This window comes from Symphalangus syndactylus, chromosome 18 (genome assembly GCF_028878055.3).
Source record: "Symphalangus syndactylus isolate Jambi chromosome 18, NHGRI_mSymSyn1-v2.1_pri, whole genome shotgun sequence".
Lineage (NCBI taxonomy): Eukaryota > Metazoa > Chordata > Mammalia > Primates > Hylobatidae > Symphalangus > Symphalangus syndactylus.
The window spans coordinates 71,619,757-71,647,411 of NC_072440.2; the positions used below are offsets into that span (position 1 = coordinate 71,619,757).

General features: G+C 42.4%; 1 long non-coding RNA gene across 2 annotated transcripts in view; it reads left to right on the plus strand.

The window, feature by feature from the left end:
* Nucleotides 1–5,955: 5,955 nt before the first annotated feature.
* LOC134733594 (uncharacterized) overlaps nucleotides 5,956–27,655 on the plus strand; it is a 154,479-nt gene continuing 132,779 nt past the window's right edge. For both annotated transcript variants that reach the window (XR_010117223.1, XR_010117224.1), the window contains exon 1: nucleotides 5,956–6,087. This is a non-coding gene — a long non-coding RNA (uncharacterized lncRNA). The remainder of the gene's footprint in view (nucleotides 6,088–27,655) is intronic.

Consider the following 27,655-nt stretch of genomic DNA (forward strand, 5'->3'; position numbering starts at 1 on the left):
TGGTGTTGCCCAGCTGTCCTGGAGGAATTAAGAAAAAAAAAAAAAAAAACAATAAAATAGAGTGTTTTTCTTTGTGGCAGCATTTGAGGAGATGCAGAAAGTCTTCCCAGATATTCCTTCCCTCCTCTGGCTCAATACAATGCCTGTGGTTCCACTATGAATTTCAGAGTACTTTCAGAACTGGAAGAGCCTGTGGAGACCATCCAAACACATCTGACAGCAATGGATGAGTTAACTGAGACCCACTGGAGGGAAAGGTCTTTCTAAGACCATGCAGAGAAGTATGAGTGGCTGCTTCCATCCTTCAGCCCAGTGCTGGACACCTACAAACCACTCACTAAATATTTGTGTATTTATTAAGCCTTAGAGACAGCACTTTTCAAAAGAATAGAATTGGGCTGGGTGCTGTGGCTTACGCCTGTAATCCCACCATTTTAGGAGGCCAAGGTGGGCAGATCACAAGGTCAGGAGATCGAGACCATCCTGGCCAACTTGGTGAAACCCCGTCTCTACTAAAAATACAAAAAGTTAGCTGGGCATGGTGGTGCTTGCCTGTAATCCCAGCTACTTGGGAGGCTGAGGCATGAGAATCACTTGAACCAGGGAGTTGGAAGTTGAAGTGAGCCAAGATGATTGCACCACTGCACTCCAGCCTGGCAACAAAGTGAGACGTCTCAAAAAAAAAAAAAGCAAAAGGATAGAATTATTAGTGGGGAAGGAGGAATTTCTAGTAGAGGGCCCAGTTTATAAGAGGTCTTAGATTCAAAAAAAAAATTGAGGGTGTGGTTCAGGAACGGGGAGTGCTAAGTGAGCACAGGGTACTCCAAGAGGATTAATAAGATATGAGGCCAAAAAGATAGATTAGAACCACATGGTAGAGAGCCATGAGTACCAGTGTAAGGCATTGCACTGCTGCCTCTGTCCTGTCATCTTATGGCCCCAGGCCATCCACTCAGGGTGGCATATATGGCTTGGCTTCTCTTGAAATCTACCACCTTCTTTGAATACTACAAAGTTTATTAATCTATTCTGTTAGCAAATGCTTCCTGAGTGTCTACAGCATGTCAGGCACTGGTCTAGGTTCTAGAAGCCTATAGAAAATGTGGCGAACAAGGCTCTTGGCCTCATAAAACTTCCATTTCCATGGGATGTAGCACAATAAACACAAATAAATCAACAACAGCATAAACCAATTGTGCCACATGCTCAGAAGAAATGAAGCGCAACATTGCAACTGTAACCAAGTTGCAGGAAGTACTTTAAATGTGATGGCCAAAGAAGACTTCTCTCAGGAGGTGACATTTGAGCTGAGGATCCCCCACTCCAAAAAAAAAAAAAAAAATTGAGATGGAGCTGGCCCCACAGAGGAATGGGAGAAGCTGGGCTCAGCCAGACAAAACTGCAAGTATAAGTCTCTGGCGATAAAAGAATAAGATACAAAATTCAAAAATGACCAGGGTAGACTCAGTCATGGATAAAAAGAAATGAGAAGGTCTCATGAAGAAGTCTTTGTCATTGGACAAATTAAAAACAGGACAGATCTGAACTATGATTAAAGAACAGAGGTCTCCACCAGGCGCAGCGGCTCACGCCTGTAATCCTAGCATTTTGGGAGGTGGAGGCAGGCAGATCATGAGGTCAGGAGATCGAGACCATCCTGGCTAACATGGTGAAACCCTGTCTCCACTAAAAATACAAAAATTAGCGAGGTGTGGTGGCGAGCGCCTGTAGTCCCAGCTACTCGGGAGGCTGAGGCAGGAGAATTGCTTGAACCCGGGAGGTGGAGGTTGCAGTGAGCCGAGATTGCACCACCGCACTCCAGTCTGGGTGACAGAGTGAGACTCTGTCTCAAAAAATAAAGAAAGAAAGAAAGAAAGAAAGAATAGAGGTCTCTCAATATCTACGTTAAGCTCAGTGGTTCTCAAACTTGAATGAGCACAAGAATCATCCAGGAAGTCTGTTAAAAATGCACATTATTGGGTCTCATCCCAAGAAATTAAGAGCATTTTTAGACAAATACCTTAGTTGATTTTGAGGCATCATCCTCAGGACACATTTGGAGCACCACTGAACTAAAGACTCAAGCAGGAAGGACAGCAGTGGGCACAGGAGGGGTGGGCTGGGATGTGGTGCCAGGGAGGAGAATGAATCAGAGAGAGGAAGTGAGGCACCATCAGCTATCTGCTTCTACCTTGCCGTGACTGGCTTGTGTCTGGCTTCTTTGTGCCCAGACTGGCAAGCTGAGTCATTATGACATTAGTGAATGCTGAAGAACTCAGTTCTGGGAACCCTAGAATACCTGAGGACATCAGGATGGAGAATTGTTAAGAGATGGAGGGAAATTATTGCTAATGGGAGCCCAATAATAGTCATCACACCCACAATTCCCTCCATCACATCCTCTCTGCGATTCAGATTAGAAGACAACTCCTGCTCTCCTAGGAGGATGAGGAGTTAAACATGATGCATTTTCAACAGGCTTAAGGTCCCACTGGGCCAGCAGGATGTCATTGTTGGTCTGGCGTGGGCTGCTGAGGAGTGCTTCAAAACAGGGTAAAGGCAGTGGCAGAACAATTGGCTGTGTCACTCCAAACCCATCCGAGCAAATTACACAGAAGGCAAGCAAGCGTCGTTATGATTTATATAAATATATGTTGCAGATTTCATTAAGATTAAGCCAGCTTTGCAGTTATCACTTGCTGGGTTGTTTGCTTGGTCCTTAATCTTTATTTGCAACTGCCGATTAGCCTCATAAAGAACTCCCGTGGCCAGGAGCAAGCCTGGGCCTCACCTTGCTCTCTTCTCTTTAGGATTTCAGTCAAGGAGATGCCTACCTGGGGACAGAATCTGGAAAAGACCTCAAAATAGATCTTCTCAAGGCACCCGGAGGCAAACGAGGCATAGACACACTAGGATAAAAGCTGTCTTCAAGTCAGAGCCCTTCCTAGGGTTCCAGGCAGAGTAAAGGACCAGATCTCTCCCTCTGCACTCCCCACCTACAGATGAGTACCCAGACAGGGGACACTCAAAGCAGGTGAATGAGGTAATAGTGGCTGTCAACCTTTTCATGTCAATGAAATGAATGATTGTCATTTGAGCAATCTTTCAACAATTGATTTAAATTCATTTATTAAGCTGTAGAGTGCAGGCAATCAGATGCTCAGTATACAGATGAAGAAAATGAGAATACTACAATTCCTTGCCCTAAAGGAATTAACTCTGGTTTAGAGATGGGCACGTAAACCATCTCTAAATGGTTTATGTGCAGATCTCAGGTTGGGAGAAGAAGGATGAAGAAATCATAACAGTGCAGCACATAGCTGAGGGATTTGGGGTTTTATAAAGCAGGCTGGAATTTTTCAAGTCTTCTAGAAACACCATCTTTTGTTTGTCCAAATAAGATCTTATGCAAAAACTCACACAACTGCTGGAGTGATCTTTCTGAAATGTCGATCTGACCACATCGCTCCTTGGCTTAGAGCAAACATCTGCAAACTTTCTATAAAGAGCCAGTTGATATATATGTTAGATTTTATAGACCGGACAGCCTCTGTCACAACTACACAACTCTGCCCTTGTAGTGCTAATGCAGCCAGACACAGTAAGTAAATGAGCGGTTGTGGCTGTGTTCCAATAAAATTGTGTTTGCAAAAACAGGCAGCTGGTCAGATTTGGACCATGGGCCATTGTTTACCCCTGACTTGGAGTCACTCAGAGGTTCCCATTCCCTTAGCATGGGACCCCGCACTTTTCACAATAGGAACTCCAGCACCCAGCTGACCACTCTGTCCCTCCCCATCCCTCCCCATCCCCTCTGCATCCTCTGATCCAGCCACATAGAACTTTTCTCTGTAACCTGAAAACACCATGGTCCTTCACAACATGACGTCTTCATGCATGCTGTTCACACTCTCTGAATTGTCTCTGTCAATGAAATTTCTATTTGTTCATGTTCTAGCATATGTGTCCCCCATCTTGTTATTATTTTTGCAACATCTGACTACTTGGAAAAACTGATTATTTTCATGTCCGTCTATCCCAGCAGAGTCTGAGTTTCTCAAAAGCAGGGTCCGTGCATTTATTCCTTCCTGGATCCCGATCCAAGCTCCCAGCACTAAGAAATATTTAATGGATGAAATACACTACAATAAATGGAGGGCACTAGACTAGAGAAAAACACACTGTATCCCTGTGTCTTGTTCAATCAGAAGTGTCAAGGTCTATTTCCAAGCTTCTGAGCCTGAAAAATTCTCTCTAGAGAGCCTCCCTTTTTCCAGATTTTTCTTCCTTTTATTTCTCCTTCCAATTCTCCTTTCATTTTTTTCTTTCTCTATTATACTCTAACATCTCACACAATGAGTACAGAATAGTGAAGGACCATTCCATGACTTTTATCTAGTAACTAGAAATTTTGCCTAAAGTTACTTATTCGACACACATTTTTGAGTACCTTCCATATGTTTAGGATACACCTGTAAACAAGAGAGTTGTACCCTAACCTCTCAAGAAGCCCTGAGTTTACTGGTAGAGAAAGGAAATGAACAGGTGATTAAACTACAGATTGGTAAATGTTACAGTAGAAAGCAGGGGTAGTGGAAGCAGGTGATTCAACCCCAAACCTGGGATGGCAGGAGGTGGGAAGTCAGATAATTCTTACTTGATTAAGTGATATCTGAGGCAAGGCGTGGAGTTGTCATATTAGGTAGGAGTTAGCCAGGTAAGTGCAGCAAAGGACATGCCAGGAGGAAGGACTGGAAAAGCAAAGTCGTAAGAGTGAGAAAGAGGCATGAACTCAGGGAACAGAGAGTAATTTAGCCTCAGGCAAAGTGGTACTGTGCTCAACATTTGCGGCAACTTTCACGGGAGCTGACATCACTATCCCAGGGGTGGAACCTAGTGAGTGGGACCCCCAGCAGACGTCTTAGGAAGAAGCAATAGTTGGAGTCACTCAAGTAGAAGCAATATAATTCCAGCCAGCTTAGACGAGGGCAGAGCTGAGCTACAACTCAGCTCCTAAGCCAAGAGCCGGCAGTTTATGCATTCCAAAAATATGAGTGAGCACTGTGATGCAGGGGGAGATACAATGATTGGACAGACAGACATGAGTAAACAGGTTTCCAGAAGCCCATCAATCAGGCTGAGGACTGGGGGGCGGGAGGAGCTGGGATCAGAGGTGCCGACCACCACGCCCGGCTGATTTTCTGTATTTTTAGTAGAGATGGGGTTTCACCGTGTTAGCCAGGATTGTCTCGGTCTCCTGACCTCGTGATCCACCTTCCTCGGCCTCCCAAAGTGCTGGGATTACAGGTGTGAGCCACCGAGCCTGGCCAGGATTGAGTTTTATACCAGCAGAGGCACTGAAGGGTCTTTCAGAAACTAAGAAGGAGAAAAGTAGAGAATAGGAAGACCTCAACTGTGAGAATCAGGGGAAGAGAGCTCTACTCCCAGGTGCTGCTCATGGGTCCATTGGGGTTCATCACTATTCTATTCTGCCTGGCTTAGATACCACCGGCTCAGTATTGCAGATCATCGTGGCTGATGTTATCTGTGTCTAGAGTCAAATATCCCGGAGAGTATAACAGCTTGCTTGGCCCGGTTGAGGAACCCTAAGCCCCCAAACTTTCTAGAAACTGGCCATCATTAGGGTTGATTTTGCCAGTAACATACCTTCCCTCCCTTTCGACGCAGGGCCACCATTTCATCCTTTGAAATAAAAAAAAAAAAAAAAAACACCACAGTCCTATGCTTTTCACTAAGATTCATTTTAGCTTCCTTCTATAACCTTCAATAATCTCTCCATGAACACCTTGCAGAGTCTCCTTCTAAGCCTTTGAGGCTCTGGGGTTAGAGGTTAACTCTTAATTGAGCCTCCTCTTACCAAGAACAAACAACACAGGCTGTCTACCAGGCAGGATTTACATACTCAGTCTTACACCTTCTCTTCTCCTCCATTCAAGACAGGGGGGCCTGCAGAAGCCTTGATCTCCAAGTGGTCTGTGGCTGTGAGGTGGAGAGATACAACTGCTTTGTCGAGGACCCAAGGGAAAACCGAGCTGTGGCTGTCTGAGTCTTATCAAAGGAAAAATGGTAACAGCACTTTTATTTTCTTTTAATGAGTAATGTAGGGGAAAAAACTTGTAAGTAAGAATTCAAAACTAAATTTGCCAAATATACTGAGAGTTGATCCTTGGAGAAACTTTACTGCATAGTCAAACACATCGACTTTGGGGGCACCTGGCAATTACTGCGTGGCATAGATTCAGTTTGTTCTTGTGTAGACAATATTATCTGGCACAGGGAACAGGAAACTTCCACACATATTTTAGTAAACACAATCCCAGATCGTGAGGAAGGGCTTCTGGGGGCTCCTCATCCACACAGCCAGCATCCTGTTTTGCTTTGCAGCCAGTGAAGAGGTGGGGCCCATCCAAATCTCCCAGTTGTGGGGGCTCGTTGAGCAGCCTGGGAAGGGCTGAAACAGAGACAGCAGACATCCTCTGATGTCTGAAGATGATTAAGAGCAAAAGAGGAGATCTCTGGTAGTCTGTTCTTTTTTTCTCTGATAGATTGGTGATTCTCAAAATTTGGGGGAAGGGGACAATTTGTGGGAAAGCCTGAAATGTGTTTGTATGGCTTATCCATAAAGACCATAAAGCCAGTCTTATTTTTCCTAAACAAAATTCTTGTTATTTCAGGGAATAATTTTACTGCCTTGCATGTATAAAGACATACCTTATCACTTATCCAAAACTGTAATAATTCCATTTGGAATAATAATGTGGCATAGTCATGGTGCCTTTGCCAATTTCAGGTGAATGTCAAATGCTAGTAATGGGAGAATATGTGGATCTTCAGTCCTGTTGAGAGATAAAGGTGGGCAGAGTCAGGGTGGGGGCACTACCGGTCCTTTCACTATCTGAGTTCACTATACCTTTGACAGGTGCCAAGTATTGAGTGTTGGCATAATTAAGGCAACTTCATTTGCCAAGTTATGCCTTCAATAGACTCTTCATTCCAGATGACTATAGGACTCATTTAAGTACTGGTTTACCAATGGGTACTCTAGGCTACTAGCTTTCTATTCTCTAATAGTAACCAGGGATTCACTGCCTTCGACTCAGCCAGATTACGTAACCTATACCAGATTTTTATCCTAGAGAGTCTAATGCCTATAACCATTTCTGGTACTAAATATTGTACCCATTAAGGTTTAGTTATAGATAATAGGACTATTCCTTTAACAATTTTTGAGAATTAACACGGGGAATTATTGGTGGAGCCTGAGGAGCAGGCTGCAGAATTAACCTCCAAGAATGATTTCTAGAATAGCACTGTGGAATTGGCTACCAGAGGAAGGACCTTCTACCATAAGAAGAATGCTGGTGGTCAGGAAAGGACTACAGAGACTCTTGTTTCCAGGGTCACGTTGAGGCTGCATGGTCAATACCAGCAACAGAATATCTCTTAGGTTAAAACCTTCTCTGCCACTTTGGGAGGCCGAGGCGGGCAGATCACAAGGTCAGGAGATTGAGACCATCGTGGCTAACACAGTGAAACTTCATTTCTACTAAAAATAAAAAAAACTAGCCGGGCGTGGTGGCACATACCTGTAGTCCCAACTACTCGGGAGGCTGAGGCAGGAGAGTCTCTTGAACCCGGGGGGCAGAGGTTGCAATGAGCCAAGATCGCACCATTGCACTCCAACCTAGGTGACAGAGCAAGACTCCATCTCAAAAAAAAAAAAAAAGAAAAAAAAATCAACCTTCCCTGCGTAACTTAGGCCTGATTCAAATATTACTAAGTGTGTCTGATTATAAAATCAAGATCACATCCAAAACTTTAGCTGCAGAGGAACCTAGAAAATACTGTTTTCAGTTTTCCAATGTCTTCAGCGCAAAAGAAAGAATACTTAAATGAGGTTGCCAGCAGATGTGGAGGGAGCCAGGCTACAGTATTCACTCCTCCACCACCCCGAGTTCCATCCAAGTCCTCAAATTATGAATTAATCAGCCAAGTATTTGTTGCAGTGCTACTGCACACAAAGTACCTTGGCGGGTACAGCGTTGTATGAGGTGTGTCTAAAGTATGATGTTCGTTGATTTCACAAACTAAGCCAAATTAATGGGCTGGAATGAATATCTCCCTTCAAAGGGGAACCCTGTGCAGATCTTACATGGGACAGTCTGGCCTCAGACCTTTTCTGGACTCCCCTTGGAGGGCTTGATGAGCATACACACATATGTACCCTTGAAATCAGGTTCATGGTTTTAAAACCATACTTGTCAGAATAGTATCTCATGTTGACAATGTGCCAGGCCCTGTGGTATGTTGTTTACCTGCATTACTTCAACTGCATGACAAATTGCACTGTGAAGTAGGTGCTATTCTCATTTCTCTTTTAATGAAAAAAATAAAAGCTCAGAAAAGTAAAGTGACTTTTGCAGTCTCAAAGTCTCACGTGTTCTAAGTGTCCAGCAGGAGAAGGGAACTGAAGGCTCTGTGGCCTCAGAGGCCATTCTCTTCCCATAACATTAATGTTCCTTTCCTTAACTAAGAGAATGGAGTTTTCCTTCCAGCCTGAGAGCCTACCATATCTCTTGGGCTTGGATCTCAGTGACGTTCTACTGTTTCCATGAAGGGCAGCCTCTCAGTGCAAAAAGACGTCTCTGAGTTGGTTACTGTTCCTGAATAAATTCAAGCGGATATGCTCTTAGATCTGCAGCAGTCTTAAGGAGAGAGAGCGGGAATGTTGTGAATCATGGATTTATTAGTTTAATATTCCCAAAGCTTCGCCAAGTGGCTATCTGAGAAAGGGATAGTCATCAACTAAGTATAACAAGAATAGGATGTATAATCAATAATCATCGAGATGTATAAGGTGAAGTGTGTTTACTTAGATTTAAACATGTCACTTCATTATTGTATCTAGGTAATATTTGGCTTCCATTCTCATGTGATACGTAATTTCTTCCTTCCTTCACTTTCTTTCTGATACAGTGTAATACTGAGGTTGAATATGTGAGCTCAGTGTAGTTTTGATCCCTGGCTCAGTCACTTACTAAATATGGAACTTGAGCTAATTACTTAATCCCTTCTTAAGTCTCATTTTTCCTCTAAGTAAAATAATGATAATAATGGTACCTACCTCACAAGGTTATTCATTGAGTTGTTGAATGGATTAAATCTGATCATTTGAAAAAGGCATTAACATACTCTTTGGTACATGGTAAACACTAAATAAATGTGAGATTTTTTTTTTTTTTTTTTTGAGACAAAGTCTCGCTCTGTCACACAGGCTGAAGTGCAGTGGTGTGATCTCAGCTCACTACAACCTCTGCCTCCTGGGTTCAAGCGATTCTCCTGCCTTAGCCTACCAAGTAGCTGGGATTACTGGCACGCACCACCACAACCAGCTAATTTTTGAATTTTTAGTAGAGACAGGGTTTCACCATGTTGACCAGACTGGTCTTGAACTCCTGACCTCAGATGATCTGCCTGCCTCGGCCTCCCGAAGTGTTAGGATTACAGGCATGAACCACTGCACCCGGCCAGAATTTACTTTTTATTTTTCATGTACAAAACTCTGCTCTAGGCACCTTAAAGATTCTTACCTTCACTAATTCAACAAACATTTACTGAATGCTGGAGATTATAAAGGATTCCGATATGGTTTCAGCCCTCTAGGAGCTCAGTGTGTGGCAGACGAAACAGATCAGTGAAAAAAATCAATGGAGTTAAAAGTCTATGGTATCTGGTTATGGTACACACTCTCCAGGATAGAGTGCAAGCATGAGAGTGAGTGGCAATTCTACTTGGCTGTTATGTCTGGGGAGGCTTCAAAAAAATGATGTTTGAGATTAGTCTAGAAAGATGGTTCCAGAGGGTAGAAAGAAAGGGAATTCCATGCAGAAAAAAGAACAAAAGCAAGCTGACACGAAGAGAACTATAGGTACTGTGATGGGACGAATCTCAAACAAGGAGTGGGAGGCAGATGGATCTAGAGTCTGGGGGGAGATTGCCATAAGTAGTCACAAGCAGTGTCAGCAAACGTTGCTCTAAACTATATAAATCCCAATGCTCCACGTGGCCCAGTCCCTGCTCATTGTCAGGAGGGAATTAACGACAATCAAATCTTCCCTGTGTGTCATACTTAAAAATGTCAGAGGGTAGAAATATAGTCAACGCCAAGAACTCCTAATACGTAGATTTGCATCTCTCTCCCCAAATCTTACACTCATAACAACTGTAGAACGTGTCTCCCCTCTCTCCACTCCACAAGTCCCACGTGCAGCTTCTTCACTGCCATGCCCCTCTTTGGTCCATCCCAGCCACAGCCACCCACTAAGTGCCTGCTTTGCTCCCACCTGCTGGCCAGTCCAAGGGAAGCCAACAGGGAATTCTCAACCATGTTGCGCTACAAGACAGCATAGCCAGGGCATTCATTTGCTGGTAGACCCCACATGGTTTTAAGGAAAAGGAGGCTATCTCTAGCTCAGTGACTCCTGGAAGGCCTCAGGCACCAGCTGATACCTGAGTTGGGACTGTGCCATCTGAGAAGTCCCAGCTGGAATTTGGACAGACGGAAAATAAGAAAAAAGCCATGTTGAGGGAGAAAGAAAGGGGGGAATGGAGGCAACGCTGGTGTAGGATCTCTATGCATTGGGAACGGTTGTACTCACTTTGCCCTCTGCACACCTGAGATGCAGGTTTTCTGAGATACCACAGCATTTTGGAAGTAGAAGAGACCTTAGATATTCTGTCGTCCAGCCCTTTGGCTTTAGAGATGAAATTTGGGACCAGAGAGAAAAAGAACATACAGATTCTTGTTTAAAATTCAAACATTTACTTCACTTCTTCAATCAAAATTACAAATTAGATTCATCATCCCCAAGAAACTGTGATGTTTCTTGTCATGAGTATGAACATAGAGAGTCACAAAATGCATGAAAGAGGTGGGTATGTAGTTGTGTGTTCCTTTTAAAAAGGATGTCCTCCTTGGGATATGTCCTTCAGGATTCATTTTAGCAAGGCTGGAAGTGGGAGAAAGGCAGTATGGGGTGAGCATTTTAAGGGGTGGTACTAATTTGAATTCTCCCTGGGCTCTGCTACTCACAAGTGGAGTATGATGTTGGTCAGTTCCTTAGTCTCCTTGAGCCTCAGTTTCTCTGTTTGTAAAATGAAGTGTGTGATTGCACCTTGCTCTCTGTGTTGTCAGGATCAATTGAGATAATGAACATAAAGCCCTTACCTAAGGGACTGGCAGGAAGTCACTGCTAAATTGGTGGTAGCTAATATTATTAGTTCTATTGAACAAACAAATTCTGCAGGCACCTTGCAGCAGACATTCTAATATGTTCAGCATCCATTTCAGTCGTATTTATTGTGTTTCCCTTGTCCTCTGGGCCATGGTCCATATTTACAGGCAAGGTGCTTTGTTGGCAGTATCAGCATTGATTGTGGGATGACCTGTGGGGGCCTTCAAACTGTCCCTTCCTCAAGATGGCCATGCCAGTCAACCCTCAGGGGAATAGCAGGGCTCTGCCAATTGCACTTGGCATGGAGCGTGTGGTCAGCAGGGTGAGCACAGCCTCCATCCTGGCTAGGAAAGGTGAGCCAGCAGATGCTGATTCCAACACAGATGTTGCCCAGGGAGTGGCAGCCGCTGGTGTCAGGAATTGCTAATTGTGTTGCCTCCTGGCACAAGCCCTAGAATGGCTCTTGCATTGGAAGAGGATTCTTCCTGCCTCTCGTTTTGTGGCAATTTCCTTCTCAGGGACAAAGCCTGGCTCTGTTACAAGACTTGGTTTACAGAAAAAGGCCCTTGTGCTGTGCCTAGTTTTCCAGATGGGGTTCCTCTTGAAACTAAAAGAAAAAAAAATTGATTTGGCCAAGTTCACGTGGTGAACCCAAAAGCACGGTAGGGCTAGTCCTCCCATTTGAATGCCACCTTTTTGATTAAACTTTCTCTCTTAAAGGCAAGACACATTGATTATTTAGTTCATTTCCTGCCCAGAACACTCATGAAACACATACACATCCTATAATATAGCACATTTATTATAATAGTTCTCCCTCCCTATTTCAAGCACTGCAGTATTTCACCATGGAAAGGATCTGGCCTTTGCTATCAAAACTCTTGATTCTGAATTCTGGATCTGCCACACCAGACCTTTGTGACTTTGGACAAGAGTTCTGTCCTTGAGGCTCAGTCACCTTGTGTGTAATATGTGGATAAGACAACCTACCCTCTCCATCTTGCAAAGAATGAAGGAGATGAGTTATGTAAATTACTTAATATTGGGTGCCTGGAACATGGTAAATGCTCATTAAATGTCCCTGCTATTATTTCATGTAACTAGTTGCAGAACAAATAAAGTCACATCTCTCTTAACAGTGTAATTAATTTCTCACGCTTTTCATATGACCAAATTACCAAGAAGCCCAGAAGTTCTTACTGGGGACCTCTCCATTGCTCCTGAATTGTCCGAGAATGCTTAATCAGCATGAAGGAGGCAGTCTGCTCTAAATGCCTCACAGAGAGCTGGAGAATCAGTCAGCAGGTGGGCCCCATTTTTTTGCTGTTGCTTCATATAGTGTTGACATTGAAACCTAGGCCTGCATTGGCCATGGGGCCCATCTACTGCTGCAGAGATGCCAGTGCTGGTTCAGCAGTTTTTCCAGGACGTAAAGTGAATGGCAAGGCATTCTTCATCCCCACAGCAACATACGTCTGTAGTCCAGAATGCTACTGTGAGCCCATTTTCCAGGTACAGCAACACTTTAACTGCAGGTGTTAATACAGGTTTTTGTGTGGGCTGGAGTTGGTTAGTGTTAATTGAGCCAGGGAAAAAACACACACACACACACACACACACACACACACACATCATACACATACACACACACACCCTTGTACCTAGAGGATAGGCCCACAGTAGCATTCTGGACTATGGATGTGCATTCCACTGTGGATATATAAATATATCACACATTGAAATACACACGGCTGGGCATGGTGGCTCACGCCTGTAATCCCAGCACTTTGGGAGGCTGAGGTGGGTGGATCACGAGGTCAAGAAATCGATACCATCCTGGCCAACATGGTGAAACCCCATCTCTACTAAAAATACAAAATTAGCTGGGCATGGTGGCGCATGCCTGTTATCCTAGCTACTCAGGAGGCTGAGGCAGGAGAATCGCTTGAACCCGGGAGGAGGAGGTTGTGGTGAGCCGAGATCGCTCCATGGCACTTCAGCCTGGGCAGTAAGAGCGAAACTCCATTTCAAAATAAATAAATAAATAAAGGAAATGCATACACAAACATACACGCCCATAGCAATCACTAGGCATGGATGCATGGATTATCTCATTTAATTTTCACAACTGTTGTCTTAGTCTGCTAGGGCTTCCATAATAAAATATGAGAGAGAGAGAGAGAGAGAGAGAGAGATCTTTCTCTGGTGCCCTCTTACAAGGACACCAGTCTCATCATGAATGCCCAACCCCCATGACCTCATCTAATCCTAATTACCTTCCAATGGCCTCATCTCCAAATACCATCACATTGTGGGTTAGGTTGAAATTTGGTGGAGACACAAACATCCAGTTCATAATAGCCACCCAATGAGTTAGCTACTAGCATTTTTCTTATTTTATTTATGAGGAAACAGGCATGAAGAGGTGAAGTAACTTACAGTCACTTGAACTGGTAAGAAGCAGATTTGGGCTATTTATGTTGTGAATAGAAACAGTCAGAATCTGTATTTCCAGTTCTTATTTATTTTGTTAGTTCTTACATGAACTTGGGTTTTTTAGATTACAACTTTTTGCTTGCTACTTTCATGCTCAGCGTGCATCTGCCTGCATGGCTGAGTGAGGGGTGGGCAGTGTCTTCACCAGAATGCACCTCTCTATGACAATTTATACCGGGGCTGGTATAAATGGCCATGCTGGTCTTCCCTCTTCCCGGTGAACCCCCAGAGGCAGTTTTGTCTTCCCTCCTTCCAACACTCCTCAGCCAAGAGAGTTTTGTTTTATCAGAGTGGTTGTAATAACTCTGAAGCTTTTTTTTGTCGTTGAGACGGAGTTTCAATCTTGTCGCTCAGTTTGGAGTGCAATGGCATGATCTTAGCTCACTGCAACCTCTGCCTCCTGGGTTCAAGCGATTCCTCTGCTTCAGCCTCCTGAGTAGCTGGGATGACAGGTGCCTGCCACCACACCTGGCTAATTTTCTGTATTTTTAGTAGAGACGGGGTTTCACCATGTCGGCCAGACTGGTCTCGAACTCCTGACCTCAGGTGACCCGCCTGCCTCAGCCTCCCAAAGTGCTGAGATTACAGGCATGAGCCACTGCACCCAGCAACTCTGAAACTTAAAAGCAACAGGCTCCAAATAAGTGCTGGCCCCTTTGCAACTCTTAGGCTTCTCAGCCTCCACACAAGTGTGCCCTTTCGTCATCCAGTGGCCAGCCTGTTTACTGCCACTGACGCTGCTCCTTGCTCCTTGTCCTTAAGCCTTATCCCTGACTGGAGCTCAAACTCATTGGTGCCCAAGGCCAGGGCCAGGAGAGGACAATAGCATGCGGTTTAAAGACTCCAAACACAGTGGTGAAGTGTGCAGATTCTGATGCCAGATGGTCTGTGTTCTAATCCTGGCACCTCTTGTGCATCTTTTGGCAATTCACTGGACTTCCTGTGCCTCCATCCCTAGGTCTGAAAACTGGAGATCCCAATAGTAACTCATAAGGTTTTTGGGAGGGTTAAACGATATGATACACACAAGGCACTGAGAATAATGTTTGGCATACATAAATTGCACCATAAATGTGACCTATTATAAATATGAATCTTAGATGTACCACTGCTTGCCTACACGGCAGAGGGCTTTTCATTCAGCTTCTCCAGCTTTGGTTTCTTCATATGTAAAATGCAACAGATGGAAATAAAAACCATATTAAGGCTCCAGGAGATCTGGTTTCCAGTTCCTATCTGTCTCTAGTCAGCTCTGGATATTAGCAAGTAATTCTGTCTCATTGTGCCTCAGTGTTTGCCTATAAAACAAGAGAACAGAATCAGATCATCTGTAAAATCCTGTTAGCCTAAAGATCTATGTTTCTGTTATCAGTTTATTGCTGGGTGCAGGGTAAGTGTTCAATATCAATGGTCCTGTAAATCCATAACATGTTTTTATTGTTCATATATAATTATGATTACTTCAAGGGGTTGTATTGAATGGGAATACATAAAGTTTCATTTGTTATTTACAACAATCCTATGAGAGAATAATATTGACGAAGGCAGCTGTATTAGTCTGTTCTCCAATTGCTGTAAAGAAATATGTGAGCCAGGGTAATTCATAAAGAAAAGATGTTTAATTGGCTCATGGTTCTGCAGGCTGTACAGAAAGCATGATGCTGGCATCTACTTGGCTTCCGGGGAGGCCTCAGGAAACTTACAATTATGACAAAGGCGAACAGGGAGCAGGCACTTTGCTTGGCCAGAGCGGGAGCAAGGGAGAAGGGGGAGGTGCTACATACTTTAGAATGTCCAGATCTCATGAGGCCTCACTATTGCAAGGAAATTGCCAAGGGGAATGTTGATAAATTATTCATGAGAAACTGCCCCCATGATCCAACCATTTTTCACCAGGCCCCACTACTAATATTGGGGATTACAATGTGATTTGAAATGTGGGTGGGGACACACATCCAAACTGTATCAGTAGCTAACATGGTTTCAGGGCTTACTGTATTTCGTATAAATTCCTCCCATACTCTGCCTCATTCGGTCTCCACAATAGTGCTCTGAATTAGGTACTATCCTTATTCCCATTGTTCAGATGAGAAAGTAGAGGCTTGGAGGTTTAAGTAACATGTTTTGTGTTACTTTGGTGGAGCTGGGGCTGAAGAATAGGACATAAAAAGATGACTACTCCATAGACAGGCAGTTATTAATAAACCCACCTGACAGGGAGGGACTCTGAAGCTCGGTCAGGAAATAATAGGTCCAAATTCACTTACAAGTGAGCAACAAGGTCAAAACCAGAATCCAGGCTTTCTCTTCCCTCATCTGGAGTGTGCTCCACTGTGCAGCCTCTCAAGCCCTCTTGCTTGTGGAATAAATGAATACAAATGAATGCTGATTTGTATTCATTTCCAGCTAACTGGCAGATTTACACTAACCAGCAGATTTACACTTTTTCTCCACAGCACACCTTCAACAAACACATCCTCATGCATACTCTTCAGTCTTTGGGGATCTGTCTTCTCTCTCTGACTCACTCCCTGGCCCTGGCAAACTAAAGTTATAGCCCTGTCTGTGCGCATGTCAGTACCAGACTCCAACAAAGGCTACAGTCAGCACTGAGAAACAGGGGCAGATCATACTGCTTTACCTGGTAGTGAAATCAAAGACGGAGGTCCCCAAGTGCAGGTGACAGAAGCTCCCAAGACAAAATGAGCCACAGGAATTCCCAGGGCTGGCAGCAGATGTGAGAGGTTTTGGAAGAAATTACCCAGGCTAATTAAATGTGAAATAATACATAAAGGGAGCAAGAAAGTCCTGTGTTCCCTCTCTTTAATGTGCCTACATTCATGGGGCATCTGTCATTTTGGTACCAAGTCTCAGAAAACAGCCTCAAAGGAGAAATCCAGGTAAGAAGTTCCACTCTGCTTGAAATAGAGAACAAAGATATTACCGGAAGAATTAATGAGTACATTAATGAAAGATAAGTAATAGTGCAGAAGGGCCAAATACAAGGCTTAGCCCAAGGAATGAGTTTGATGAATGTTTGCTGAATTAATTCTTCTATTCCTTTAGTTACTTAGGTCTGACATAGCTGCCATAATGCCAGGTTAAGTGATAGAATTTACAATGAAACAAGTCTGAATCCACACCTTCAGACTGCTGCTCACTGGTTCCGTCAATCTAGAAGGGTTGCTATCTACTCTAACCCTGTTTCTTACATATACATTTATTTATAGCATTTTCTTGAAAATTAAGTGAACCTAAAAAAAAATTCAGTGATTACCACATTTATTGTGACAGATCTAAGCATTTGATGATATGAAGGCCACTCAGAGAGTTTCTCCGAATTGCACCATTCATGCTTTCCTTCAACAAGCCTGTTTTGTTGGAAGAGCTGATGTGATCTTCCCCTCAGACTGAAAGAAGCATGCGAGGCAGCTTAGAAAAGCAAAGTTCAACCTGAACACAGGAAGACATTATTTAAGCCTGAATAACTCTGCTCTGGGGAGCTGTACTAAGGTTAAAATAATTTTGCATGCAGATATAGTTGTTCGTTGACACCAGAGGGTAAAGTCACATCTCTCTGGCTGGGATTGGGTTTCCTTGAAAGTAGGGGACAACAAAACTGCCAATCTGACGAGAAGAGGCAGATCCCGAAGTGGAAAAAGGGGACCCAGAAGGTGGACCTTCATCTGGGTAGGAAGATAAATTCTCCCCTCTGAACCACCAGACACGTAGGGTCTCAGGGCTGGGGGTGGCTACGTGGCCTGGGCCTGTAGAGTCCCGTCTCAGAGGTTTAAGGTCCTGCAAATGTGATTTATGTAGATGTGAATTTTGAAATATTAATGTAAATGTGATGATAATGTGTCTCCTCAGCTAGGAAATCCAAAAAAGCTACCCCAGAGAGGTTACATTTATTTTATTTTTTTTTTCATGGGAATTGAGAACTGCATAACAGACACAATTTCTGTAATCACATTGGCTTCAAGAAACCCCAGAGGAGAATTTGTGATCAACTCAAATATTCATTGAAAAACGTTGACTGAGTGCCTACCCTGGGCCAGACTTTCAATGTCTGTTTCCTGGCTTTACTGATTTTTTTTCCTTTTTATAAAAAAAAATTGTTTCTAATTTATGCCATCTTGTCTTTTTTATGTTCTCTTGTAAAAGCCTGAAATTCTTTCTGAAACAAGGCAGGTTGTAATTAAACTATGTGATTCAACTGCTTAAGGAAACTGACCCGTCTTAAGATACATTAATTATCATTTCTCACATTCATATAGTTTTACAATTTACAAGGAATTTTGCTTCCATTATTTCATCTGATTTGCATGCCAATGTTTTGAAGTAAACAGGATTATTCCCATTTTATCAAGAAGAAAGCCGAGTTTCAGTGTGGTTAGAAGCTTTGCTTGAAGTAGGTGGATCGTGGACTTGAATCCTTTACATTTACTCCAGTTTTCTTTGCATTCTACCAAGTTAGATCATATATTATGTAACATATTATTCTCATTGCACCCAGAGGAGGCCAAGCCATTTTTGGAATATGATGTTCAATTGTGCAAGCCTTGTCATATTTGCAGAATAGAATGTCCATGATGAAGAGTCCAGATGCCATGTCATATGGAGAATTACCAAAGGGCTAGGAATAATAGCCTGATCCACCTCAGATCATCAGCTGTCCTGAAGTATTGTACCATGTGGGCAGGCACCTGTCCTTAAAATTTTGTGGGGTAGAAATTGAGCCAATGGATGGATGGAAGAAGAATCCTATGAGGTTGTGCTTGCCTCCTGGTTGCTTCTCCAACAACAATTCTGCCTGCAAGGGTAAAGATAATTCGACAAACAGGGTTAGGCAATATAATATTATTATCTCACATAGCTGGAATCAGTGAGCTCTAGTTGGGAAGGGATCCAAACATGGACCTCTTAGAAGCTCAGTGATACCTTTGTTGACTGAGTCCTTTCCATTTCCATTCTGTGGTCAGTAACAACAGCTTCATTCTAAGGCTGACACCCTTCTAGTTACAAAAAAAACTCTTCTGGTGGCAATCCAGACTATACACTTTCCCATTTATCTCTGTGAAGGAGAGAGGAAAACCTCTTCCCTGGACACAGAATATAATCGTTCCCCTTTGTTTTATTGGTTCAACTTCAGCTGTCGCCTAACCTCAGACCAATCACGGTCACCAGAGGAGTTCCATGCACTGATTAGATGAGGCTAATCAGGAATTAAGCATGGAATCTACCCAGTGATAAGGTAGCTGCCTCTGAGTCACATGGACTGCATGGCAGGAGCGTAGACACATGAATAAAATTTTATTGCTGTTGGAAGGCCAGAATTCAGAAGGATTACAGGGTAGCCAAGAACAGTGGTCCCCAACCTTTTTGGCACTAGGGACCAGTTTTGTGGAAGACAGTATTTCCATGGATAGCGTGGGGGTTGGGAGCGGGGATGATTTCGGAATGAAACCATTCTACCTCAGATCATCAGGCATTAGTTAGAGTCTCATAAGGAACATGCAACCTCTCATGTGCAGTTCACAATAGAGTTTGCACTCCTATGAGAATCTAGTGGCACTGCTGATCAGACAGGAGGCAGAGCTCAGGCAGTAATGCCCACCCACCCACCACTCACCTCCTGCTGTGCAGTCTGGTTCCTAACAGGGCATAGGCCCACACCAGTCTGTGGCCTGGGGGTTGGGGACCCTTGGCCGAGAGTGTTTGTTACACCCCCTTCCCCTCAAACACTTCCACATCACTTTACTCCCCTTTTGCATCATAACATAATGGCCTTGGAATCCTTGACTTAGGCTAAGTCAATCACTGTGTTTTATCATTCTGGCCCCATGAATTATGAGGTCTTAATCCTGTCTAATTAGAGTAAGCATCATCACTTATTCCAGTTTGATTATCTGGAATAAAAGCTCTTAATCTCTTAAGATAATGGTGGTATGTGGCTAGAAGACTCTGGAACTGCTGTTGACACGTTTTCCTATTATAAAAAGAAAGTAGTCAAATGAGAGTGCCAACACATGGAAGATGTCAGGGCATAAAGGATTGCCAGGAAATGGAATCAGAGCCTTGAGGACACTATGAACCTCTGGCTCAAATTGTACCTGAAATTCACCTTAACTTTGAACCACTCAAGTACTGACTTGAGCAATTCTCACTGTGTTTAAAGGCATCTCCAGATGCGCTTTCTGTTTCTTGCAACATGAAGAATACTGATACAGAAGAATCCAGTTCAATCAGATGAATGTGTCTCTAATCATTAGAACTTCCCCCAAAATAAAACAGGCTCCTGTTCCCCCTTTGTCTTCCGTGACTGGAGGTGTTTAGGTAGAGGCTGGCTGGCCATCTGTCCAGGATGCCATAGAAAGGATTTCTGCATTGGTGGGAAGCTGAATAAACTACCTTCTAAGAAACCCTGCAATTCTGATACACTAATACCTCTGTAAGGCCAAGATGAAAGTGGCAATTCAGCTAAAACATGTATAGAAGAATCTAAATAAAAGTTACTTGGATGAAAAATGAGAATTTTCCCTCTGAAGCAGAACTAGAGAGACGGCGTGTTTCATTCATTTGTTCTTTGATTCATTCATTTATTCAACAGCTGTGCATTAATCTCCAAATATATGCTAGGCACTAAAGATACAGGGAAAAACAAAATCAATATCCTGCTTTCATGGAGCTTTCATTCTAGTGGCATGCTATAGTGGCATGCTAAAAGATATGGGCTTTGGATTCAGAAATGTCTGAATGCCAGTCGTGACCTCTGTAAGCCATGTAGCTCTGGGTTGGCCTCTCTGATCTTCAATTTCTTCATTGTTTAAATGGGAGCTATTAAACCTACCTCATATGGTAATGTGAAGGTTAAATGAGAAAATGTATATATGTAAAGTACTTCAAAAAGACCAGGAACAAAGCAGTTAAGGAATAAATAGTATTTTTCATCCATGGCTATGGCACTAACAAATATGGATTAAAGGAAAAGTTCCCACATTTCATCTTCTGCATGGTCCCCACCAAGTGCAGATACAGTAAAAATCAGACGGTCATGCAGAAGTCTAGAAGAACTTGATTTGAAATGAATCAGATAAATATAATTTGAATGAGAGTGGTGAAAATGTCGAAGTTCATGTGTTCATTCATTCAACAAGAGTATTTCATCTCCAGTGAGTTAGAAACTATTTTAGGTGCTTGGAACCCAACAGTGACCAAAACAGAAAGCATTTATATTCTACTAAGAACAGAAATACACTAAATACAATATAGAGGGATTGTTATAATGTTACATGGCACTAAATGCCAAATCAATGATACTAATAACTGGTGCTAAGGAAATGGAGAGGAGATAGATGGACCCAAGGTTTGGGTGGCTAGAGAAGTTTTGAGTGGGAACATCAGGATGTTGGGAGTACCAGAGCACAGGCCTCAAGACTTACGGTGCTGCTTAGTAAAGGGGAGACCGTGATAATGATGTGTGTAGTGTGGCATCTGTATTTGGAAAATCTGCAAAGGAATTGCATGCCAGGAGAGTGTTGATGAACCAGTGCATAAACATACGGGGAATGGGATCATTTTTTATTTTAATAGAAGATTTCAGCAAAGTTCAAATCCTGGTTTCATTACTTTATAGGTTACTTTGAGCAATTTGTAACCTAGGTCATAGAGGTGAGATGAGGATTCATTGACAGAATGCCTATAATGGACTCGGTATATAGTAAGCTTGCAATAAATGCTTCATTATTATTACATTGTTATTAATACTGTGATATTAAGGCACACTACCAAGTGTATTCATTTTCTATTGCTTCTATAACAAATTACCAAAAATTTAGCAGCTTAAAGCAACACGTATTTATTAACTCATAGTTCTTTAGGTCAAAAATTAGATTCTTTACTAAGGATATCACAAGGCTAAAATCACAGTATCAGCTGGGCTGAGCTTTTCGTTGTTGCTTTTTTTTTTTTTTTTTTCAGACACGGTCTCGCTCTGTTGCCCAAACTGGAGTGCAGTGCAGTGGCACGATCTGGGTTTACTGCAACCTCCACCTCCTGGGTTCAGGCAATTCTCTGACTCAGCCTCCCAAGTAGCTGGGATTACAGGCGCCTGCCACCATGCCCAGCTAATTTTTGTATTTTAAGTAGAGACAGGGTTTCACCATCTTGGCCAGCTGGTCTTGAACTCCTGACCTTGTGATCCACGTGCCTCGGCCTCCCAAAGTACTGGGATTACAGGTGTGAGCCACCGCCCCTCGCCTGGGCTGCACTTTATCTGGAGGCTCTGGAGAAAAATCCTCTCCAGAGCTCATTCAAGTTGTTGAAAGAATTCACTTCCTTATGGTTGTGGAACTGGGGTCCCCATTTCTTTGCTGCCAGGGACCACTCTATTCCTAGAGGCTGCTCACATTCCTTCTCACATAGCCCCTTCTTCAAACCAGCAACATTACCTCAAGTCCTTTGAGATGGTTTGGCTGTGTCCCCACCTAAATCTCATCTCAAATGGTAATCCAAATTATAATCTCCACCTGTCAGAAAAGGACCTGCTGGGAGGTGACTGGATCATGGGGGTGGTTTCTCCCATGCTATGCTCGTGATAGTCAAAGAGTTCTCACAAGATTTGATGGTTTTATAGGTGGAGGTTTCCCCTCTCTATCCCTCTCTTACCTGCGGCCATGTAAGACTGCCTGCTTCCCCTTCCATTTCCTTTAGTTGGGCATCAGCAGCCTTGGGCTGAATGTTGGTAAGTTTCTCCAGTACTAATGGCATTTTGCTAGAGTATGTCACAGACTTCTGGAGCAGGAGAGAAGGTCAACGGTAAGATGCCACATGGTGATACAAGAGCTAATTATGGGGACATTATACTCATGTAGATTCCACTGGCTTACTTGTGAAGAATGGAAGGGTAATTCCTACATTGCAGTAGGGGATGAAGCCAGATAAATACAGTCAAGTATGGCTTAAAGACAGGGATACCTTCTGAAAAATGCATCCTTAGGTGATTTTGTCATTGTGTGAACACAATAGAGTGCACTTACACAAACCTAGGTAGTACAGCCTACTACATACCTAGGCATGCGGTGTAGCCTATTGCTTCTAGGCTCCAAACCTATACAGCACATTACTGCACTGAATGTTCTAGGCAATTGTAACACAATGCTAAGTCTTTTGTGTATGTAAACATATCTCTACATGGAAAAGGTACAGTAAAAATAAGGCATAAAAGATAAAAAATGGTACACCTCTACAGGGCACTTACCATGAATGAAGTTTACAGGACTGGAAGTTGCTTTGAGTGAGTTAGTGAGTGAGTGGTGAGTGGATGTGAAGGCCCAGTGCATTGTTGTATACTACTGTAGACCTTATAAATACTGTACATTTAGTTTACACTGTTTATTTTTAAAATATTTTTCTTTTATTAATTTTTTTTTTGAGTCGTTGTTTTCCTCTTGTTGCCCAAGCTGGAGTGCAATGATGCAATCTCAGCTCACTGCAACCTCCGCCTCCCGGGTTCAAGCGATTCTCCTGCCTCACCCTCCTGAGTAGCTGGGATTACAGGCATGCGCCACCATGTCTGTCTAATTTCATGTTTTTAGTAGAGACGGGGTTTCTCCATGTTGGTCAGGCTGGTCTCAAACTCCCGACCTCAGGTGATCTGCCCGCCTTGGCCTCCCAAAGTGCTGGGATTACAGGCTTGAGCCACTGCGCCTGGTCTGTGTTTTTCTTTTTCCAATAATAAATTAATCTTAGCTTACTGTATCTTTCTTACCTTATAAACTTTTTAATTTTTTCAACTTTTTAACTTTTTATGATAGCACAACTTAAAACACAAACTCACTGTACAGCTCTACAAAAATATTTTATTTCTTTGTATCCTTATTCCATAAGGTTTTTTCTACTTAGAAAATTTCTATTTTAGGCAGGCATGGTGGCTCACACCTGTAATCTTAGCACTTTGGGAGGCCAAGGCAGGCAGATCAAGTGAGGTCAGGAGTTCAAGACCAGCCTGGCCAACATGGTGAAACCCAATCTACTAAAAATACAAAAATTAGCCAAGTGTGGTGGCACATGCCTGTAATCCTACCTACTTGGGAGGCTGAGGTAGGATAATCCCTTGAATCCGGGAGGCAGAGGTTACAGTGAGCCGAGATCACACCATTGCACTCCAGCCTGGGCAACAAGAGTGAAATACCATCTCAAAAAAAAAAAAAAAAAAATATATGTATTACTTTACTTTCTAAACTTTTTTGCTAAAAACTAAGACACAAAAACACACATTAGCCTAGGCCTCCACAAGGTCAGGATCATCCATATCACTATCTTCTACCTCCACAACTTGTCCCACTGGGCGGTCTTCAGCACCAGTAACACGTATTGAGCTGCCATCTCCTAATATAACAATGCCTTCTTCCAGAATACCTTCCGAAGGGGAAGCTGATCATAATCTCAAAAGACACAATCCTGAACGCCATAATCCCAAATGTGGAAATCCTGAAAGATCAAAGTCTCAAAACTATAATTCTGGAAAATATAATTTAAAATTGTATTTCAGTATATTTATTTACATTTTTTAAAAAAGGATTTATTTGAAAACATGACAGATCATAGGCCACTTTACACAATAAAATAGGCAATAATAGTCTACATATTTTGGCAAGCACAAAGTATACTCAGGTATACTAACAACAGTCACATGAGTGTAACAGCTATGAGCAAAGGAACTATATGCATGAAGAAATAGGTCAAGAAGCAAAATTTTAAATGCATATCACTGTAGTTGGTAATTGTGTGCACCCAGCTTTATAACTGCAGTCATCTGAAATACCATGACGGACAAACTAAGTCTTTTGAGATCAATCAAAAACTTGATGGGTCACCACTGCATCACCACCGCACCAGTGGCCCAAAGACTCATGATCTTGAGAAATTTTGTCTTTCACAAATGCAGACGTATGAAAAGGATACCTCTTCATACAGTGAAGAAGTTTTAACATTTTTATGCACCATCGCAATGCTTACACACAAAGTCAGTGTTGTGGTAATGCACTTTCGTGGAACAATATTTGCAAAAGATGAGTAAAACAATTAGAACTCTCCAAAAATCTTTATACAGTTTATACCTCTGGTATTGGAAATGATGTGAAGATGAAATACACAGCAGAGTGGATTGTAAAAAACTATGCTGATAATTTAAAATAGTAAAAAAAACGGAAAAGAAAATAAGAAAATTTGACATATGAAAAAGTGAAAAAGACAGATTATGGGCAATTGTGTGGAGATAGTTCATAAGAGCTAGCCAACTTTCATGATAATTAACTTTATTTTGATGTCTTGCATCACAATGAAGAGTTTTTTTTTTTCTTTTACAGCATGACTCTCCTCAGATAGTATGTTCACATTCATTTTCCATGTGGTGCTTCTCTTTTTGAGTCTTCTGATTCAATATACACTAACGTGAGCATTCTCTGTCAAATTTTCTCATCTTCTGTGCCATGCTTCTAAATTGTTTTGGGAAAGTGGAAATCCGTTCCGTACACAGACCACAACTTTGGTGGAAACAGTATTGGAAAGTGAATGGAATCACTGTTGCTTAAGTGTCTTCTTATGCTAAGATACACATCATTATTTTGAACCAATCAGTAACTTCATTGACTTCTTCAAGTAAATGTGGCTTTAATTTGTTAAAACCTCCTGGAATGTCGTCAGATGGAGAGGATGTCAATGCAGGCAAATGATGTGTTTTTAAGATGAAGTTTTCATTGTTACCGTATTGCATGTCCAATCCACTCATCTGCATTTTCTGCCAAATGCATTGGGCTAAATGGAAAACACAAACTTTATTGGTAACACTTTGAACTTTTAGAAGCCTTGATCTCACCTAATTACAAATCTGTGATTATGTTTGGGGATTCAGTTAAAGTCAATTTTTTCTGCATAAAGCCAATAACATGGTGGCATTCCTACCTAACATGATGCAACTATCCTGTGATTGTGAATTTTTGAGATTTTAGACACTAGGGGTTTTAGACTTTAGGGATGTTAATCTTTTGGGATTTCAATATTTGGGATTACAGCATTCGAGATTGTGTCTTTCAGGGTACAAACCCCTTTGGAAGAAACTGCCTGAGGCTCTTCTTGAGGAGGTGTCACTCTTTTTACAAATATATCTGTGATATCTGTGATGGTTGGCTTTGCTGGGCTTGATTCTCTTTCCCATTATAAATTTGCGTTCAGCAGATAATGCACCATAAACATTCCTCTGTATTAGTGAAAACCTTTCGTTGTTGGGGTCTATGCTTTCAAATCTTTTAAAGCACTCATTAGGGTCTGCAAAAGCTTCTGCTAAATCCTTCACTGTGAATTTTCTTGGCGGTTCTTTTTTTTTTTTTTTCTCTCACTTGCAGTTTCCTTTTCTCTTGCCCCTTCTCCAACTATGTTCTTGTTACACTTCCAATAGCCTCTCATTATTCAGTTCCTCAGGACCTTTAGGACTTCCTCAACATCACCTTCTCCACAGCCAGGTTAAACTTGTTTGCCATCTCAGCCACAGCCTTGTTGGTCTTTGCAACCTCCTCATCCTTGACAAATCCTTTGAAGCCAGGGATGAACTTCTTGAGTGTTATCTTTCAGATGCCATTCATACACTCCTTGACAGCATCACTCCAAGCTCAACAAAAAATCTTTTTTTTATCTAGACTTTATTATTTATGTATTCTTTATTTGCTTTCCTTTCTTTAATTTTTATTTTAAGTTCCAGGGTACATGTACAGGATGTACAGGTTTGGCTACAGAGGTAAACATGTGCCATGTTGGTTTGCTGCACCTATCAACCCACCACCTAGGTATTAAGCAAACATGCATCAGCCATTTTTTCTAATGCTCTCCTTCCCCACACCGTACCCGCTGACTGGCCCCAGTGTGTGTTTTCCCCTCCCTGTGTCCATGTGATCTCATTGTTCGGCTCCCATTTGTAAGTGAGAACATGTGCCAAACAAAATTTTTGATGCAGTCATAGATGTTGTAATCCTTCCAGGATTGCATCAGTGTCTTCCAGTGTCCTCCTCAGTTGCAGCAATAGCCTGGGCAAAGGTCCTCTCCATGTAGTAGACCTTAAAAGCTTCTACTCCTTGATCCATTCGTTGGATCAAAGGGGTGGTGTTTGGAAGGACAAACAACACCTCGATATTGGAAAGAAAGAGGATGTGTGGGAGCATTATCAACAATAAGCAAAATCTTGAAGACTGTTATTCTCCAAATAGTAATTCTCCAATTCACTGATACAGCAATTTGGAAGTGCATCTTGGAAAAGGACTTCTTAGTGCTCCTGTAGTACACTGGCCACGTGTGCTTATTGATACGCCTGAAGGCCCTTGGGTTCTCACAGTGCCAGATCACAAAGGGTTATAATTTGTAGCCTGTACCATTCTTCCCAAGCAAGACTATTATCCTGTCCTTACAAGTCTTGAAACTAAATATTGACTTGGCCTCCTGATGTATAAAAGTCATTTCAGGCATCCCTCTCCAGAATAGGGAGGATTCATTCATATTGAAGATTTGCTCAGGCAAGTAATTTTCTTCCACAATCAGCTTGCTAGAATTTTCAAAATTTCATCTGCCTTCACATCAGCACACACAGACTCACCACTTACTTTCACATATGTCATGAATAATGATTCTTTAAACCACCCAGGGCTGGCAGTAAATGCAGCATGGTAGTTGGGTTCGGCCTTTTCCTTCAACATCTCCAACAAACTTTTTGCTTTGCCCATGATCATCATCATGCTAAGAGGGATAGACTTCTGAGTCTGGTCCTCAATCCAGGTCATTAGAAGTTTCTCCCTATCTGATATGGGCCGCTCCTGAATTTTTGTCAGCCTTGTTGTCTTCAGTGAAGCAGATCCTTT